This window comes from Parasteatoda tepidariorum, chromosome 8 (genome assembly GCF_982258835.1).
Source record: "Parasteatoda tepidariorum strain Cologne lab strain chromosome 8, Ptep-v5.0, whole genome shotgun sequence".
Classification (NCBI taxonomy): Eukaryota; Metazoa; Arthropoda; class Arachnida; order Araneae; family Theridiidae; genus Parasteatoda; species Parasteatoda tepidariorum.
The window spans coordinates 78603231-78616605 of NC_141762.1; the positions used below are offsets into that span (position 1 = coordinate 78603231).

At 28.0% G+C, this 13375-nt stretch overlaps 1 long non-coding RNA gene across 1 annotated transcript; it reads right to left on the reverse strand.

The window, feature by feature from the left end:
- Window positions 1-5686: 5686 nt before the first annotated feature.
- LOC107451290 (uncharacterized) lies at window positions 5687-11875 on the reverse strand. The gene is made up of 2 exons (XR_001585051.4): window positions 11722-11875; window positions 5687-6139 (listed from the first exon to the last, which is right to left on the reverse strand). It is a non-coding gene; the product is annotated as an uncharacterized LOC107451290 (long non-coding RNA).
- Between the last annotated feature and the right edge of the window lie 1500 nt (window positions 11876-13375).

A 13375-nucleotide genomic window follows, 5' to 3' on the forward strand; every position in this document is an offset into this window, starting at 1 on the left:
CATTGTGCCTCAACGATGCAATAAAGAATAATTATAATAACAATAATAATAATAACAATAGCAATATACACACATTGTTTGTTAACCTTTCGGGATTGCATGAAATACGCAAGAAATTTTAAAATGCAACTACTCCGAAACAGATTTAAAATTTTAGAAAAGAGTTAAAGATTTTTTATTGTTATTATTTATCTTCAGTCGTCACGGTTCCTGCGAGTGATTGCTAGCAGCAATGGTCAAGGGAAGATACTCCTTCAAAAAGGCTGAATTCTGGGTGGTCACGCGGCACTTAGAGAGTCACGCGGCTCTTTTCAAGCAGCACTTACTTAGAGGGGAGACCGCCGTGTACGGCGTATGGCTGTGGCGCACCGTACTGCATCTGCATTAGAAATTCGAGCTGCATTTGGCACTGCAGTGACACAACGAACTTTTACGAAATGGCTACTTCAAGTACAACTCCTAGCAAGTAATCCAACAAAGAGCTTTCAGTTAGTTCAATTAAAATCAGTTTTAAATATTTAAAGCAGACGCAAAGTTAACTGATGATAAAAATAATAGAGTAATAGTCGTTTTTTGTAAAAAAAATTTTTAATGATTACAAAACGTTTGCTTTCTCATCAGGTATAAAATACCAGATGGGATTTTTTGAGATTTTTAGTTAATCGGAAAGTGGTTGAAATTTTAATCGACAATAGAAATAGAGAAGTTGAAAAACGATTGTCAAAAATAAATTCGAAATGCTTTTGATGCTTTTTTATCCCGCCTTTCTCAATAGGGAACTCTAAAATACTGCACTATTAAGGCAATTTTTTTGCTCCATGAGGTTTCTGAAGAGGGATGACGAGTTGCAAATGCTCTGCCAAACACATCCCATAGTCAGGTTTGTATGCCTGGTCGTCCTATCCATCTTCGGTTTCAATGTATTTCACATCCAACTCAATTCTGTGTTGATGCGGGTAGCCATACATTTAAAAAGAACTTTGAACCAACGACACTTTTAAATAATCTTACAGAGGGCTCTAAAAGGCTGCCAAAGCATAAAGGTACCCTTAAAAGTTACTCGAACATTACATATATTTAATACTAGCCGCCTAAGGCGGCCAGCTGTCCGCCACGCTGAAGGTTTTCACAAATAAAGTTTTTTAAAACGTAGCAGGAAATCTGAAGATTAGTGGACAATTAAAGTGTTCCTGTCCTGCAATTTTGTCTTCATATCCAGTTCTGCTGCAGATGTGTTATAGCTCTTGAGGATGTTTGAAATTATATAGCTACAACGCTTAAGAAAAAAAAAACTAAAATGCTAAATACATGAAAAGAACACGAAAACGAATAAATGTTTTATGGTATCAATTTCTATTTCTATATAATTTTTTATGGTATCAAATTCTATTTCTATATCTGTTACGTCAAGCACTCAGGTATTATAATTTGATCTAGTTGTGCTTGTATAATTTTGATCTAGTTGCGCTTTCTACGTCATTTTGTTAACATCGTTTGGTTTGTTATTTAACATCGTTTGGTTTGTTATTTCTAAGTTAACTTTCAAAAAATTGGCTGGCATCAGCATTTTTATTCTTTAAGTTGCTTATTTTTTCTTTTGGAATTCGTTCCTTTTTAGCAAAATGTTTTTCAACCTAATCGAATTCTTTGCCGACTGTTCTCTGTATATATAAAGAAAATAAAGTAAATATTTTTAAAGTGTTGTGAAAAGAATTTTTAGTTGTACAAAGTACTACAATATCGCTACAAAAATTATCGTCTTCGCTTAAGAAAAAAAAAATAGAGCGTGGAAAGAAGAAGAAAAACTTATTATAACAATTATGAACAGCGACAAATATATCAAAGCGAAGCGTTCTATTTACGTATCGAATATGTTGCCACATTTTTAATACAAAAGTTAAACTTTTCTCCACTTTAATAAATGTAAACTAATGCGAACTTTACAATTAAATTATTAATTCCTTCGTATATCATTGGTTTAAGTTGTCGAAAATTAATATTTCAATTGTAAGGTTCGCATTAGCATACATTTATAAGAGTGGGGAAAAATATATGCATTTTTTAATAGTTTTTTGAATATGGCTCTTTGAAGACGAAAAAGCAGACGAAAAGCATAGACTTACAAAATGACTGATAACTAAATAACTAATCCAAATTTTTAAAAAAGAAAAAAAATACTTCTTCATTATGTCAAAACACAATTATGTGCCGAGTTTCGTGCCTGGGCGAGGCTTCTGGGGCGATATATTGTGATTACAGACACACACACACAGCCGCTTTTATTATTATGTATAGATGTATAGATGTATAGATGTATAGATATCTTAGCGTCGTTAGCTCTCAGCTTTTCACAATCATAAATACATTTTTTATTAGTCTTTATATTTTCGTTTAAAGGATATTTTCTCCCTCACACACTCTTTGAGTTTAACAAAATTACTTATTTGTTTTTGTTTGGTTAATAAGTCGCATAAGAGTTACACTAATGGACTGTTAGTAACGGTCTGTAATTCATTTTTAACGATGATCAGAAGACAATACTGCCACATTCGCTCATTGTTCTACCACAATTTAAAGGAAAGAATGGTTGGTGGTAGTAAATCACCTGACTTCAGCGCAACGCCTCCTTACCCTCCAATCATGCATTGATTTTTTCGGTTTTGATGTCTTTCAAAAGTACTATTAAGAAAATCAACATACATTTTTTTAAATGTTAAAATACGCACTGAAAAACAAAGCTCTTTTTATTAACAAATTCGCAATGATAACCATTGTTGCCAAATTTAATTGAAAAATACCTCTAAAACATCAAGGAATTGAAAATACGATCACGTAAGAAATAAATACTTAACCACTGTGACTGGTGTTTCAGTGAGTTAATGTGAGTTATTTGGTGAGTTAATACTTTTATATTTTTCTGATTTTTGGCTATATGACTTTAAATCTCCAGATTCTTAGATGAAGTAAAGTTAATATAAAAAGGCTGACTAGCTTGCCGCCGGCCGTTGCAAGTATCTATACAGGGTTATTCATAATTCCCTCCGGGGTTTCGAAGCGTTATAGTAAAAAAACGAAGACGAATATGGCAAAAAAGAACATATGAAATTATTCCGAAAGTATTCAAGTTTTAATTTAAGCAGTTGCCGGTAGATGGCAGTAACATGTACCACTGAAGTCAGTTGTAGTAAAGAAAAAAGGTGTTTACAGGCGAAGGGAATTATGAATGACCCTGTATTTATAAAGACGTAAGTCTGTATGTAAAGATGTACTCAAATAACGTGAGAGCAAAAACACAGTTTTGGATCGTGTTTTTCTTTTTTCCCCCTACAGCTTGCAAATTTTTGTTATCCTCCATTCTATTCCATTGATTTCACCACTTGAACTTTCTGACGTCGAGTAATTCACTAACAGTATCAAAAATAAGAAAATTCATTGTTGAAATTCATTATTGCGAATCAAATTTCCGTTAATATCTGTTGAACAGGTTTACCAACTGTCGCGGTTTTTTATCTATCAGATTGTTAATTTTGTTTTGATCATTTGTGGCATATTTCATCCCCTATGTCCAATTTTTCATATGCAATATTAAAAAAAACTTGTTTTTTATTAATAATATTATTGTTTTAACGTACTCTAACATAGTTACAAAAGTAAAAAATTAAAAAGTGCATTTTATTTGAAAAAAGAAAAAAAAAAGAAACCTTGCAGTTTCTGAAACATTAGTTCCATTGACTAGTGTTTGGTTTTATTACATTTAGCTTAAAATTTGTAAGAAAAGAGCTTAAAATTGCAAAAACTTTCAAACAAATTGGAATTTTGGCGAAAGATCGTGTTAAAATCCTCAAACAAAACAATCCTTTCATCACGTCCAATTTCAACTCCTTAGTTGCATTTCTGCAGATTGTAAACAGTCTACGTGTAATTTTTATTACACGTTTAACAAATAATAATTCTCGAAATATCAATCGAATGTTAATTTCTTTTATGCCATATTACTACTTGTGCATTTCTTACGCACCTACGTTATCTAAAGTTTCGATGTCTTATAGATTTTTGCAGCAAAACGAAATGTAATATAAAGTTGAACAAACAAAACAACACCGAGTCTTACAATTTTTTACTATAATAGGAGTCTCCGCTTTAATAGCCCCCGTTATTGTTTTCATTAATCATCGTTTCTTTTTCCTATAAGTCGATATTTTTCCCAAGTAAAGAAACGATAATTTTCTTCTATAAAATTTATAGTTATTATATTTTTATGTCATTATGTCAATCATTACGATAAGGAAGATAACGGGGATTCGTCTAAAATGAAAATAATTAGGAAGAAGTTTGAAGTTAGGAAAGAGGTTAGGACTAAGTTGAGCTTTAGCCGCCATATTGAATTTATGGAAGTGGAAAAAATTCGAAAGGTGAGTGCTTTTATTTGTAGATATATGAGATGCTGTTTCCCGTGTATTTTTTGTGCTGAATTAATGAATGAATTCCAAAATGAATTCAATATTAACACCAAAATCAAGTTGCTCTAAAGTTATAAAGGATTTAGTAAGTATGAGGTACAAAAAGTATAATTTTTTAGTTATACCTATTTTCACATCTGAAATACAGTAAATATCTAAATAAATGAAATAAGATTTCCCATAAAAATTTGTACTCTGAATTAAATTAGACCAAAATAGAGTAGGTAGGTTTAACAGTTTAAATGTTCCAAAAGTTTTTATCCATAAAAGTACAGTTTTGTAGACTTACATATTTGACATTACTATATAATTGAAGGAAGTATTGAATCCTATGTATTGTCTTACGAATGTAACCAAAACCAAGTAGATAGAACTATTAGTTCAGAAGTTATGAGAGTATCAAGTATTAAAAAAATTATTTTTCATTTATAATTGTTTAGATATAAGACCCTTAGAACTTTTAAATTTATAAGCATTAATAATTCTTACGAAATAATATACTGTCTGTCTAGATACTAATTTGAAACGCTTAAATAGGTATAATAAAAAATTGTACTTTATAATGTTTCCTAATTACTAAATCCCTGATTAGTTCTTAAATTATAAGTCTATTAACTTGATATTGGTGTCATTCGATTAAGCATAAAAAATAAGCATGAAATAGTGCCTAACTAGTCTATTTAGTGAAGTTTAAGTTTTCTGCCTTTTTGCACCCACTCCCCTTCAATAAATTAAAGATGGTGGCTTAAGCTGATCTTGGAGGAAGGGCGAATTTCTGACATTCATATTGGGCTTGAACTACAATTTTTAGGATAATTTCCAGCTTTCCACTAATTATTATTCATTTGTAACACAGGAACTATCCTAAAAAGAAGGTCACCATTTATTATTTAATTAATAAATTATAAGAATTTAAACTATCGTAAGTTATCAATTGAATTTATCTCATTTGGTACTTTCCGGACTTAGTTCTCAAATCTGCAGCAAACTGCAGCATTATGTTAAGATAAAATTTTGAATATTTTTAAATTTCCGCGCAGCTTTCTTCTTAAATTAGAAAATAAAACATTAGAACGAACATATTAACACATATCTTGAAAACAGCTAAGACTCTAAAATTTTAAAAGACAATTTTATATGTCAATAATTGTGTAGAAAATTTAAAAAAAAAAAAGCACTAAATTTCTTAATGCTTGACTTAACTAGCACAAACAAAAAACACAAAATACAATCACTGAAAACATTTATTTACAAATGAAGTTCTATTTACATAAATAAAAATAACACGAAAGTTGATAATGACGATCGATTCGGAACTCTATGCAATGGTAAGAATAACCAGCTTGTAGCTCACATTTACAACACAATAACAAAAGATAATCACATTTTTATGCTTGCTAGTAACAAAAGACCATGGCAAAGCTTCAGCTGCTGGTTAGCCGTATGCGGTGGTGGATGGTTGGGGGAAATCACCGATTAATTTGACTCTTCCTTGGCAGCATCTGTTGACACCTCTGCAACATTCTTTGTGATCTTGATCATTACCAGGACATGTCAAGCACCGAAGCTGCAGAGCAACTCTACTCTGAGCGTTGGATCTCTGAGCGATGGCTATTAGAAGGCCAAAAACGAAGCAGGCCAATAAATAGAGCCTCATATTTTAATATTCTTTCGATGAACTGAAAACAAAAAGAAAAAAGAAATAGATATTATTGTTAAGTTTTACAACTGACAAAAGAAGCTCTAGATATCCTGACATGTTTAGTATTTTTAAAAAAAATCTTTTCTAATGTAATTTTTAATGCTGATTTTAAATCTGAAAAACGTTTTGCTCTATTACGTCAAGTTTTTAAGATATTGACAAAAATTAATTTTCATGGAACACCGTTTAATTTTTATAGAATATTGTTTACATTTTAATTGGCAATTTGACTATTTGAAATTAAGTATTTTTAGTTAAAAACTGATTAAATTTAATTAATTTTAATGAAATATTGCTTAAGTTTAAATAATTTTAATGAAATTTGCTTGTATTGGATACAATAACTACACATTTTAGCCACAGACATTAGGAAAAGCGAGTTTCTTTTGCTATAAGTGACACTTAATACTAGAAATATAGAAAAAATGTTTTTCAGAAAAAAAGTTCTTAAAGAAAAGGTAAAGAAAAAGAGCATTGGAAAAAGGCATCGGAAAAAAGCACTATTTCTACGATTACAAGAATTTAATGATTGATATGATTCAGGATGCTACACATAAATTCAATATAATTAAATGTTTATTCGAATATAAATACTTTTTTAAAGACTGATTAATATGCAAAAGTTTAGTTTAAAGCTTGCGGAAACGAACTTTCAATGCATATGCTAATTTTTCCTAGTTGTACACAATGCAATTATATAATACTCTTAATATATGTATTATTATTCCAAAAAAATGTATCAATTAATAATAGCTTGTCAGGAGGTTAACTTTGTGATAAGTTGAAAATATTGGCAAAAATTTTGAAATGCTCCATTTCTGTACCATATTTTTTTTTAAAAAAAAATCTCTTGTTGATTAATTATTATCACAGCACAATTAGTATAATTATGGAAATTCAGTAAAATTATGGAGCTGCTTAAAAGTCTTAAAAATTTTATTAAATTTATTAAATTCAAAATTAGGTAAATTTCCGTCCATGAACTTTAAATTAATTCTTGTACTTTAGTTAATTTTACTACAAAATATCTAAATTTGTTAGAATTAGCACTTAATTACTCTAAATCCGTACTTTTTTCGCTTAACGGTCCAAATCAAATTGGATGTAAATACATATAATTGTTAAAGTTCTGTATTTTTAATGCTTTCTTTTTCCAAAGGCTTATTTTTTATTTATTTATTTATTTATTTTGCATTCTTTTCGGTGATTTTTCCAGAAGTGTTTTTTAGATTCTATTCGGTGTTTTTTTCCGATGATCTTTTTTCTGATTACTGTTTGCTCAGTATGCGCGCTACGCAGCACTTGCGTGCTGATTTCAAAATAAGTAAGAGTAACTATTTGTTTCGCTTTCAAAACAGATGTGGTACTTCTAATTTCCTCTCTACAACATCTGGTATTATTGTGTATTGTAATCATTCATTCACTTTCAATGTAAATAGCTATTAAAATGCATAAATTGAAAATAAATTAAGGATTTTCATTGATTTTCAATATATATTCACTTTACTCCGTTCACTCAGTACAAATAACTGTTACTTAGACAATTAAAAAAATTATTTCTAATGAACTATGCATTTATATTTCATTTGCGGCTAGAGGTTTAACCTCGTTTGACGTATTATTTTTAATAAATACTTATCTGAAACTTTTATTTTTCAATGAGAGAAACAGAGAAGAAATATTTTGTTTCTTCATTTTCTTATTAAACTGTTAGATAATTTATATAAAAACGCTTCTTAAATAAATACATTTATTTTTATGCAATTTTGAATTAATTTAATCAGCTTTTTTTAAAAATTAATCGGCTAAATTATAAAGACAATAACATACAATCTTTTACAGAGAAAAAAAACTATAAATAATAATTAAACAAATGGATCTTAATAATTAAATTTTCAATAAATTGAGATGCAGAAAAAGTAATGAATAATGAGAGACATCTGTCTTGTACATGTAAAAAATTCCGGATCAAATTTCGGTATAAAGTACCGACACTTTAGGTTCATCATCCGTAAAACCCATTTATCGTAAAATCTATTTTTACCAAAAAATTAGATTATTGTTCCGCAACATGTCCCGGAAAAAAATGGATTTCACATTCAAAAGTACCGGCACCCTGAGTACCGGTACTTTTTACCGTAGTTTGATCCGTAATTTTTATCAGTGTGCTTAACTATGGTATAAATGTAACTATGAAAAACGTGACGAAACTTCTTGTAACAGTGCCATCATATATATTGTAAAAAGTTGATTGTTGTCTCATCTTTTCGAACATTCCGTTTTGTTTGGACGGAAAAATCACATAATATGATTTTTAATTTGCAAAGAAGATCTATCTATCTTTTATCATCAACTTAAAATTAATGAAAATTATTACGATATTTACCAGTAAATTATTTATTTATCTCTTACTTACCAGTATTTACAAATGTAACTTTGAAGTATTTAGTCAAATACGTTCCGATTAATAGTTTTGTTGTAGGGTGAATTTTGTTGCACTTTATTTATATTAGAAAAATATGACAATAACTTTTTTTTACTTCGATTTTCTAAAATCTCCCAGATTTCAAAAATGTCAGATAATTAGAATACTGCCATAGATTTATTAGCATAATACGGCATACATCTATTAGCATAAATACTCTAAACTTATGCTCAGCTTCAAAAATAAATTTTTAGCAAAGAAAATCCATAATCACATTAAAATAAAGCATCTGTATTTATTTATATAAAAAAAAAATTCCATATGAACATATACTTTTTATCGAGTAATTAATGTTTTGTTCCTAACTTTTTAATAAAACCAAACAAATTTCACTTTCCAATAAATTAAACAACGTAGAAGAATGTTTATTTATTCTTCATAATTCAATAATTAAAAATATACATATATCCAGTTTTCGAGGAGAATTTTATTTTTATATTTAAAATGGAAGCAAAATGCAATCTTCGGTATTTCATTCTAAAATTAATAAATTTGATTTTGAATTATTTAGACAACTATTTCTTAAATAAACAATTAAAAGGATCTATACCGAAAATTTGGAAATCATACGACATGACTTTCAAGTGTGAATGAAGCTCATAAAAAGTTTCTGTTCTTAATTATCAATGTAATTGTAATTTCTCTACCAGTAAGTAAAATGTTTTTCAAAAAATACAAATTCCAGCATTTTTATTGGGAAAATGGAATTTCGCGTGGACAAGAGACTAATGCGGACATCTGGAATACCTATGTTATTTACTATTCAAAATTTCGAAATTTCAAAATTCATTCTAATCAAAATTTCAAAAAAGTAAATTCAAAGTTTAAGTAATGGCTATAAATGAATATGCTTACGTCATACTTATATTTTGCCGCAATTAACAGAGCAATAATTAAGTTTAAAAAGACAAACGAGTCTGCGGAGCTAGGGCAAACACTTAATCGGGGACAATTGGGGACATGTCAATATTAAGCTTTCTATGTTAATTATGAGACTTATTACTAACACATCACCTATCAATGTATTTATTTGCTAAATTAAATAGAATTTAGTAGGATATATAATTTATTGATAAATTATTTCCTCATTTTAGGGTCTTATTTATTAAAATCTATTCATTTTTGCGCAGAGGAAAAATTAAAAAAAAAAAAAAAAAAAAAGAAAAGAAAACGGAATTAACACATTATTCAAAATGTTTATTATCTGTGTTGTTGTAATGTAAATGTTTATTCAAAATGTTTATTATCTGTGGAATTTTGTTATTTTTAATAGCAGTCGTAAAACATATCTCAACAGGAACTTAATATTCATTTGCCAAACTACTTTTTAAACCTGACTTGACTAAATTCATCAAGTGATAGTTTTTATGCTAAATAAATGTAAAAAAAATAGACATCCAATGAAGAAAATGGTTTTCAAAATAGTTTTTTTTTCTTTTAAGATGAAATAAATTTTGGTTATTAAATAAAAATAATAATTTATTATGCTTTAACAATTAATTAAAACCTACATTGTTTCATTCATATCAGATTGCGGCTAGATCATTTATTCAACACTGCATTTCGTGGTTATAATCAGTTTCAATTAATTTTGTTTGCTTTTGAAAAACAATAAGTTAAATAAATTATTTTTATGACTTATCTATACTATCCTCATATCATGAGGTAGTTTAGAGTGGACTAAGAAAGTATGCATTCAAATTAACTTGTTAACAATGTTATCATCAAAAATGAAGATAAACATTAATTAAAAAAAATTTATAAAAAAAGTACTAGAGAAGAACTAAATGATGTTTGGTAAGCTTTTTTGCCGAAGTTATAAAAAGTATCCTCAGTAGTTCACATTCTTCTATTATTTTTTCATTATTATTTGCAATATTATTAACTCTGAATAGCTGGTCTACATCGCGATATAATGTGATCATATATGGCAGTACTTTTACTTTCGTTACTTGTACCGCCGGTACAAGTAAAAAGTACGTACTTTTACTTGTACTTTCGTTACTTTTTTAGGGAAAAGGTACAAGTATTTGTAACGGAAACATCGAATGAAATCGTTACTTTTTTCTAAAACTCGGTAAGCTTTCTAAAAAAGAAGGAAATTAAATTTACAAATAAATGCTTATGTTTTTTTAATTTATAAAATTAATGTGCAATATTATGTTAAAATTAATGTGCATTCACAGCTAACTTCGTGTTTAAATACTTTCTGTTTCAACTTATACTGCACATTCAATTATTTTTTACTAGCTCAAAGATCACAAAGCTATCTGAAACCCCGTGTTTGCTTTGCTTATGTTTGTGCTTTTAAAACGCGTTTCTAAAGAGTAAAATAATTTTAAATCAATGGTAATTTAAATAAATAAAAATAATAAATAAAAATAATAAATTAAAATTAAAATCAATAGATAAAATTTCTTTTTCGTGCAAATCCATAAAAAGTTTGATACTGAAATTATATTTGATTTTAAAATTATATTATACGATTATATTTTAAAATTATATTATAATATTATGCGAATTTAAAAATAAATTAATATCCATAACTTTCAAAATTAAAAATAATTAAATAAATAACAACAATTTTGCAAAAACATTAAAGAACATAAGAATATTATTCAATAAAATTTTAGGTTACTTTGAATTTTCGATTTCCTAGAAATGTACTTTTAAGTCGTAAATTTTTTTGTTTAGTACTTGTACTTTTACTTGTACTTTTTACTCATTACTTTTTAAAATAAGAACTTTTTATTCGTTACTTTTTTTAAAAATACTTGTACTTTTACTCGCTACTTATTAAAAGTAACGTTGCCATATATGAATGTGATAGCTTTGATGAGATCCTGAAAATATAAACAATGGTTGTTTTAGTTTCGCCGATCCTACGCTCTGATTTTAACGCGTCGCAGTAAGCTATTTTTAAAATAACCATCTCATTTTAATTCTAGCTATTATACTCTCTTTTCGTAGAAATAAGGAAAACCTAGTAAAAATTACCAAAAAGAAAAGTAAATTAGTTTCTAGTTTTAGTTAATCTCATTTTAAAAGAAGAAAAATTCAGAGAAGAAACCTACCTGGACAAGTGTTGAAAGCGGATTGCGTGGTTTATTACACCTTTAAAAGCGGAAATCGCATCTCTTTTATATCGAATTTTCCTGCTGACCCAGTCAAGGTGTTGAACCTATTGACTTAACTACTTTCGCCTCATCTTAGAGTGTTGCTCAAATCCTACTTTCACTTTTCTCCACCTCAAGTCTTCCCCCACTTTTGTTTTCGTTTTTCTTTTCTTTTCGAACAATGTAGTATTGTTAGCCGCTGGAAGTATTTGCAATTAACTGTAAAACGGAACTGTAGAATATAATTATTTATACTGATCGCTGTGGATGTGATTCTGATCCTCTGTTATTGTTCCTGATACTGAGAATTGTCGCATTTCCGCGTCATTTGATTTATTAAATCGTTGGGAGAAGCACAAGAGATTTTTACATTATGCTAAATAGAACTGAAACTATTGCTGCACTGTTATTTATCCCACAAAAAAATTTCATTATGTAATTTTTCTTTTCTTATAATTTAAGAATGAAAAATAATAGTGTTTGTTTCATTTAAAATGTTTTTTGAGAGTTTCATTTCTGAAATGGTTCAGAAAGGAAAAGCTTTAATAATCGTTTGCATGAAAGAAAATGGCTTTTATTCTAAATTAAATATTTGTTTTTAAATGAAATTCGAAGTGTTGGAAAGACGAGAGACCTCAGTTCAAGTTTAAAATGAAAAAAATAAAAAATAATTTTAAGTTTAATAAGTAATATTTTTATAAACCCAGTAAATAAAAATCACATGTAATGAAGCATTACCCAGAAACTCTAAAAAATGGCAAAAGCACTAATTTAATATTTTACAAAAATTAAGCAGAATCGTTCCTTTAGTTTATAATTTGAGCAGAACTGAGAGTAAATTTTAACATGCTTCTAATATTTGTAGAAGATATGAATTCCAAGTTTGTCATGACATTTATATTATGTATATTATTATGTATATTATGTTATATCTTTGTTATTGTATTCTATTCTCTTTTGACATTTCTCAGACAACTTTCTCTTTGATGCATCACTCTTTTTAGATTGTATTCTATTCTCTTTTGACTTTCTTTGACTTTGTATATTCTTTGATACGTTTCTCTATCAATGTTGTTTTCGATTCTATTTTACGCAATCAATATCATTTGCAAAACATTCTTAAAAAAACAGTAATTTTTCATGCACATATAAAATAAAATTTCGCTAAAAACATTTTCATGGAAAATTAAATTAAAGAGAAGTTTTGCTTTATGAACAGATTAGATTTTTGAAACCTCTTTATACCTTATTTATTTATTCACAAATGCTTTATGTTACCATGTTATTATCATTAGTAATAGAGTATTCTCCGTACCCTACTTTTTAAAAATTTAGAGAAAAAAAATAAAAATATTGAAAATTTAGCATAACTAAAAAATTATATGCGAAAATTATTTGCAGCGCAGGGGTAAGCAGTCATGACTCCTAATTTAGCCTACATTTTAAGTATTTTAAAAAAATCTTTTCAAATATTCCAAAAGGCACTGATATCCTAAAACTATTTAGCTTTTTTTCTATTCTTGGGTAAATGTGTTGAAGCTAATTTGCTGTTATACCTTTCAAATGTAGTAAGAGGAAAAAGTCTCAAATTGTTAAATTATTTAATAAATAG